General features: G+C 42.6%; 1 protein-coding gene across 1 annotated transcript in view; it reads right to left on the reverse strand.

Annotated features, from left to right (window-relative positions):
- Window positions 1–4,508, reverse strand: part of col8a2 (collagen, type VIII, alpha 2) — a 47,440-nt gene extending 42,932 nt beyond the window's left edge. The window contains exon 1 of the mRNA XM_061059374.1: window positions 3,722–4,508. The gene's annotated coding sequence lies outside the window, so the exon portion shown is untranslated. The remainder of the gene's footprint in view (window positions 1–3,721) is intronic.
- Between the last annotated feature and the right edge of the window lie 2,918 nt (window positions 4,509–7,426).

A 7,426-nucleotide genomic window follows, 5' to 3' on the forward strand; every position in this document is an offset into this window, starting at 1 on the left:
CAGACTCACCATCTGCCATATAGCTGACTGACTATCACATATATTAGCTACATGTCCAGGCCAGAATGGATACCAATGATGTGCAAACAAGCTTAGAGAGTATAAACAAACCAAGCAAAAAGGAAGTAATGGGAGACAAGATGAAAATCTCAAGGAATCTGCGTGCCAAGATATGTTTCCATCTTCATGTCTGTCTTTTCTTTTCCCCCCCTTTCAGTTGAAAAAAAAAATCCAGCCATTTAATCCTGAATGTTATGGGTCACACTGTGATTAAGACCAGGGCCTGTATTTTGTTTCCACCGCCCTTTGCTGCAATTCTTCATTCTTTTCATCAACGGCACCAGTGAGCATGCCTTACAATACAAACTGAAGATTGTGCACACTTACAGTGTGGGTGCGTGTGTGTGTGTGTGTGTGTGTGTGTGTGTGTGCATGTTGGGCTGTAATTACAGACATGGGCTTCCGGCTGAAAAGTGCCCTTTAAGAAAACATACTCATTGTTGGTGTAGCCATTAAGGGAGTGGCCTGTTTTCACCTACGAAACAAAAGGCACAGATGAGAGAAGTGTGTGTGTGTGTGTGTTCCGAAGGTGTTTGGGTTCAAGGGAAGTAAAGGAATAAGTGGGCGTTTAATTTTCTTTGAGAATGACTGGCATTCTCCTTCATTTCCTGCAAGAACGGCACAACACTTTGAGTAACAGAAGCACATGTGCACTCTGATACACGCTCAGGCAAAAGCATAAACAAACATGTACCGAGGCACAAATTAAATCCAGGGGAAAGTCATTTACATTCATGTGACACACAAAAGCTTGGAGAAAATCTCAAAAGTAAATCTGGCGTCCTTGGACAAGACAAGTCAAGACAGGCTGGGTGAAAATATCTTTGACCCTCTAAGTCAATAATGATGTGAATAAGCAATGATGATGCTTGAGTAAAATGGAAAAAAGGAAATCTCGTTGATATATTGATTTTATGATTGGTATGAGATTATTCAGATCAGAATGACATTATTTTAAGATAAATAAAATAATAAAGACTCAGGATTCTCCAGAAATACAGCAACAGGTTTCCCTTCACTACAAGCAGCCATGTCTTTGTGTTAGTGTGAGACAGTCAACTGCCTGGTATTCTGCCCCCTTGTGGAAACAAGGTGAAGGATATTTTACAAACCAGAAAAGGTATTTAGGCCTTGGCACCTTCTATTACTGGTTGAACCTTTTCTCCTATCTACTGTACTGTGTGTCTTTGATGAAGCTAGGATAAGAGATGTTTAATCATAGACTGATCTGAGGAGCAGTACAGTAAGGAGCCATAAATAAGTCCTTGACATTGGGAACAGGAATTTTCCTCAAATATTTTCAAAAACTCAAAGAGCTGGATGTTGAGTTAAGGGTCTTAAAATCACCCGTCTTCAACACGTTCAGGCCTATAAAGTAACAGCAGTGGGGCGTGAGAGTCTCAGCGCTGTGTGAGCAGGCGGTTTGGCAAAGCACTACGTGAGAGTGTTCATCTGTTTGAAATGTGTGTGTCTGTGTGAAGGACTGTTGAATCCTTGTAGGTCCCTGTTGTAATGCACAGGGTATAAAGTTTTGCTGTGTGTGTGCTGCTGTGCATACCGCATGACCGTTGTTTGTACATAGTTGGTCACGCTTCAACACTTGTAGCAAAAGCCCTGAAAGTGCAGCTGGTTGGAGGTTGTTATTTAAGGTTAAATGATGTTACAGCACGCAAACACGCTTGAGCTGCTTGTAACCACAATCAACAAACTAAAGGATCAGGTGCCGCCCACTTGGGAGCACAGAATCCCAGTCAGTGGCATGACCTTACCATGGTTACAACCCAATGTTGCCAATCATGCATATGCCAAGAATGGAGAGTATATGCCAAGGAAAAAAGGCAAGTGATACCGGCAAAAGCAGAGAAGGAACATAAATCTCCTCACGTATAGGTACTTTAATGCAAATGAAGAGAAGGTGGGAAGCTGAGTGGAAAACAGTAAATCTATATGAAGGGCTCTGAACTTTATGGGCAAATATACTTTACAAAGTAAAGCAGACGCTGCTGTGCACCAGCAGCTTCTCAGACCTGAGTACTCCTGTTGCAGCTCAGTGCCAGGAGGAGAGTTCACACCTTGGTGTGTATCCATTCACCCACTCCTCTTGAAGATTCTGTAACACACTTTGATGCCAGCTAGGACCATGCATGTATGATTGCATGTGGAACGAAAATACACACACACCGGTACACACACAGGTACATATCCAGTTGAATTTTCTTTTTGTGCCGCAAGCCAATGAAATAAAGCAGTGCTGCCAAATGTTTTTTGATTTCAGAAAACCATCCACTGTCTTTTCCAGACTCTCTCCCCCCTGCCCCCCTCCCTCTTTCCTTCTTCTTACCTCACCCTACACCTTTCTCTCTCTCACGTCTCCCTCCTTTTGCTAAAAAAAAAAAAAAGAAGGAAAAAGCCTGCTGCTGGTGCACTGAAACACGTGTTAGAAAAATGTATCTCCTCTGCAAAGCGTGCATTTTGGAATTCTCTCTTAATCTTTTCACTTTGTTTTTGTTTCTTAATGGTCTTTTCCCTTTTCAGTTTACCTCGTTCTATCTCTGTCAGTTTGTCATTGATAAGAAAGTCTGCTGTCTGTGCACTGAAACACGTGGTGGAAAGATGTATCTCCCCTGCAAAACATGCGTTTTGGAATTCTTTCTAGTCTTTAGCACATTGTTCCCCTTGGTCTTGTCCCTTTTCATTTTTGCCTATCGAAAGTTTGTCATGCGTGATACCTGAAGACTCAAAGTCAAGGCAATTTCTCCTCTCTCTCTGCTGCTATGAAGGGATGTCGTTACAATGGAATGCAGTGTCACTTGCCAGAGGCGTCACAGTGGATGGACAGAGTGAAGCAACAGGGGAACGAGGGATAGACAAGAGAAGAGAGGGCCATGTGTCCATTTGTTGTACTCCTTTACTTTGGTACATTCCATTCACTATATATGCCGTTAAACTCCCAAAATATCCAACGAGCTGCAGTCTATGCAAACCGAATAGGCAATATGAGAAAAAAACTATGTCCAAGTTTGAAAACACAACATTTAACTGCATGCAGGACACTCCTCTTAATCAGAATTTCTGTTATTGAGCAAATGCCATTGTACATATCCAACTTACACACTGCCCCATCAGTCCAAATACCCACCACGCCCACTTCAACATAATCAACGATAGTCCAGAGTATGTGGGTATTGATGAAACAAAATCTCAGCCCCAACACCTGAAAAATCCAGTACCCAGGACTGAATCAGTAATCAATAACATCTCACACACACATAAGGTTCCTTTTTCTTCATTACAGATGAATTCAGGATCCCCAAAGTAAATTAATAAAGGGATCACATCCACAAATTCTATAGTGTAATGAGTGCCCATTCAATATGTTTGTCCTGGTGGGAGCTTGATGAAAAAACTGTACCGGTTTCTTTTAATCTGCAAGCTGCTACTCTGTGCACTAGCTTAGGACTGAGGAGAATTATGCAGGTCCCATGACTAAGATATTTCTGCGTCTGCTTTTTATTTTAATTTTTTCTCCTTTCCTTTTTTCCACTCCTGTTTCTTTTGGCTTGGGCCACTCGTGCCACATGTGATAAAAGCGACAACAAAGAAAGGACAACAGCTGACAGGATGAGAGGATGCTGACGGAGCCAGGGCAGGTAAGACTTACCTTTCTCTGTTCAGAGCGTTGAGGGGGCAGGGAGGGGGGTGGGGGGGATTGCACTGGATAAGAGCAGCGGTAGGTGTGAGCGTCAGGTGGATCTCTTCTACCTCCCTCCTTGCTTCAGCCACGAGTGTCTCCCATGGGACGCAACAGCATCAGATACTCAATTGAACATGCATACAAAAAGTGTGTTGTCCTCTTGCAAAGCTCAGCTGGCACCCAAAATTGGTCACGTGCTCACAAAAAAAACAACCTAGCAAGTTGAAAATTAAATAACTCCAGGTGGAGTCTGTTCAGCTTTTAGTTTACTGTTTCCAACAAAACAAACCAAAGTCCATCCATGTGCTTTTTCGGCAGAGGTGGCAAAAGTGAGAGAGCAGATTAAAGTGAGAGTGAAAAATCCTCTAAGTGCTGTCTTCAAGCTGTCCACACGCAGGTCTGAGGAGCACCTTCCCAATCTGTTAGCTCTCGCTCTCCAGGGTGGAAAGTAGGAGGGAAGGACTGAGGGAGCAGGACAGAGAGGGAGCGAGACGGAGAAACAGTGGAGGGAGAGTCAGTCAGTCAGTCAAGTCAGTCAGGCATTCAGGCAGGCAGCAATGCGCTGTATATTGAGCTAAAGGCTGTGGGTCCAAGCAGGCAGAGCTCCCACTCCCAAGACTTATAACCAGGAGCTGTGCACCTCGCTGCTCCAATCTCCCTGGCTCACTCCGTTATCCCTCTCCCACTGAATTATTTTGGGAAAGACAGACAGGATTGTTCATTGGGTTAAACCCCTTCACACAGAAAGAAAGTGTCTGTGGCTGGTTTCTCTGAGGAAGGAGGGGAGTGAGCAGGATGGGGTGGGGTAGCACCGGCGCAGGGAGGGGTGGGGTAGGATGAAGAGGAGGGATGGGAACGAAACATAAACTAGAAGAGTAGAGTTAGGAGGTTTCAAATGCTCATGAGCAGCCTCCCTCAATTCCATTATTGCCAAAAATGTACCTTCCAAGAAATCCTGCTTTATGCTTCTGTTAAAACATGCTCATGAACACAAAAATCTAACCAAGAAATCAAGCTCAACTAGCCACAAAAAACTCAGAGAATTTAAACATAAAGTCTCTTTCCAAAACTTCTCTCCGTCCCTGCCTTCTAGCTCAATTGGACAATTAATAATCTCTTTGCATTACATAACGCTGGATAAGGGTAATACATAAAGGGGCATTGTGTTGCCACCTACAACCTCCATCTGTTTGTGTATAATCATTACATGATGGCACTGTCTTGGGGATGCCTCCAAAGCAAAGCAGCAAATGACATTTCAAATTCCGCCACTGCTGTTATTCATTGCTACATGATGTATTACAAGCATAAGACAGCTCAGACATGCCAAGTATTTGCTGGAAAAATGCATGAATTCTTATCAACATGGGTAGTTGGAAATCATGTTTTGAAAGTTAGCTTACAACCGAGAAACTACAGGTCATATCTTTCCAACAGAAGTTCACTTAGACCAGTACAAGATTAGCATTCTGTGTTTTAAATTGGCACTGTGTTAGCTGGCTCTGTGCAACGGTAGTGGACCTTGAAGAGAAATCCGCTCCGTGGCTGTGATTGGACAAGCCAGAGAAAAGCTGGCCTTGCCTTTTCCTGGAAGACCTACTGGGACAGAGCCATTGGCAATGTCCGAGATCAGATAGAGACTCGGATGTCGAGTAGATCTTGAAATGCTAGAGCAAGGGGGAAGAGAGGTAAAAGAAATGTAGAGAAAACTGTGTAGAACTTGGTCCACTGTTTTCGTGCTATTGCTAGTCTTTCTGTTGTGCCGTTTTAGATTGACTGATAAAAAGGACTGACATTTTAGTGGCATCCACTTATTCCTAACTTTGGTGGATGCTTAAATTCCAGCAACTTAACATCTGAGCAAGTTATATTCAGATATTCTGCTTTTGTATTTGTCTTGGCTGTATTGTTGATGTTCTGGGTTATATTAAGGGTTTGTGGGATAGGCAGAAATAAGCATTGAGCTTGAGCCCATTGCTTGTATGGTCATGAAGTTTATTGTTGACCAAAATAAAAAATTTCCTTTCATTCATTTTATACTTTTATTCATTTGTAATGCTTATTGTATTTAGTTGGACCCACTATTTGAAAAATATCACGATAGTACATTTATGAGCCAGACAAAGTTTCTAAAAGGGTTTCTCTGCTTTGTTTTTTGGCAATTTCTTTTGGAAAATTCCATCAAAAGCAAGAGAGCAAAATGGCGAAACATTCATTGGAAGGATTTATTTTGCATACATTCTATTGGAGAAACCTCTAATCTATTACAGTAATCAATAATTGGTGAGTTTATTGGAAGGTCATCAACAGGCTAATTATTGATTGCGTCACCAGAGTCAAAAGCAAAAGTGTTCATGACTGGAGCCGTCAAAATGGAATAATCATTAAAGAAATAAGCAATTTGCGTCATTTCTGTGAAAGACCCATGGTGTAGTTTGAATAGCCCTCTGAAACATGGAAAGGGTGGAGTGACCAGATGCACAGCCATGATGTCATCAATAGGAGCCCTGTGTGGTGGTCAGGCCTGCCATTCATCCGTCCACAGTGTGAGCATGTGTGTGTTGTTGTCGATCCCACCCTAGCACAACAGCAATCGCTTTCTGTAGATCAATGAGGCAAAGAATTGTTAGTTAGTGGCGGCTAAAACATAGACATGAGAAAACCCTTTCATATACGAGCTACAGCTATGTTACAGTGCCACAAAGACTCCTGCTTCTGGCTCCAACGGAATATCTGCTCACCTTCTAATACTCTCACTAAACAAACGTTCATTCCCAATCAAAACCTTTGGTCAGCACACACCCTTCAGAAAATCCCCTAACCATTCAATGCAGCTTAGTACACAAGTCCCCTCCCACTCGCTTGCTTTTACAAGGTGAAACATTCCCGAGAAGAGGGAAAAAACACCTGGTCGTCAAAAGTTTCTCTTTTTCACTCCACTTTTCCCCTTTTTGCTCCATTCCATTAGTAAGAGTAAAAACAAAAAGTGGCCGTTAACCGAGTGGAAACTGTTGCATTGCATCACACAGACCTGTCTTTGGCCTTGATGTGCGTTAAAAGCCCCAAAATAAGCCGTGAAGGGCAGGTTGGCGTCACCGATACACTCCACCCTACACCACACCCATTGCACAGAACATAGACCCACTATGTGTTAATGTAGGGGGGTCTGTTCTACTCAAAGGTGATGTGTTTAGGGTGGGTTGATTTTGTTTGGGGTTGCAATGAGCATGTGTGTTCCTTGAGTGGGTTGTGTAAATGGCAGGAGTGTGTTGAAGGGTGGAGTTGCTTGTGTTTGTAAGCTTGATTGGAATTAACTTTTGGGTTGTAATCTGAACTTGTTTATTCTACTTAGTGGCCACACTGAGATAAGTATTGTACAGTGGTAATAGAGTCGATAGCATAAGCTAATATGGTTTTGACAGTGTTAAATCTCATTACCCTTATGTACAAACAGCCTTTAAAAGCAAGCTTTTATCAAGCCTTCATTTAGGGTTTGCAGGAAAACATCATGAACTTTCTTTCAGTGTACCTGCTTTTATTCAGACAAGGCCTCGATATCAAGTAACAAAGGTCAAAGGTAAAAGTTCACGCAAGGACAGCAGAGGACAGATGTTCCTCTTTTCCATCGCTGGCTTTCCTCCTCAGCTTTTATACTCTCTCTTTTTTTTCACT

Source organism: Labrus mixtus, chromosome 16 (assembly GCF_963584025.1).
Source record: "Labrus mixtus chromosome 16, fLabMix1.1, whole genome shotgun sequence".
NCBI classification, from domain to species: Eukaryota; Metazoa; Chordata; class Actinopteri; order Labriformes; family Labridae; genus Labrus; species Labrus mixtus.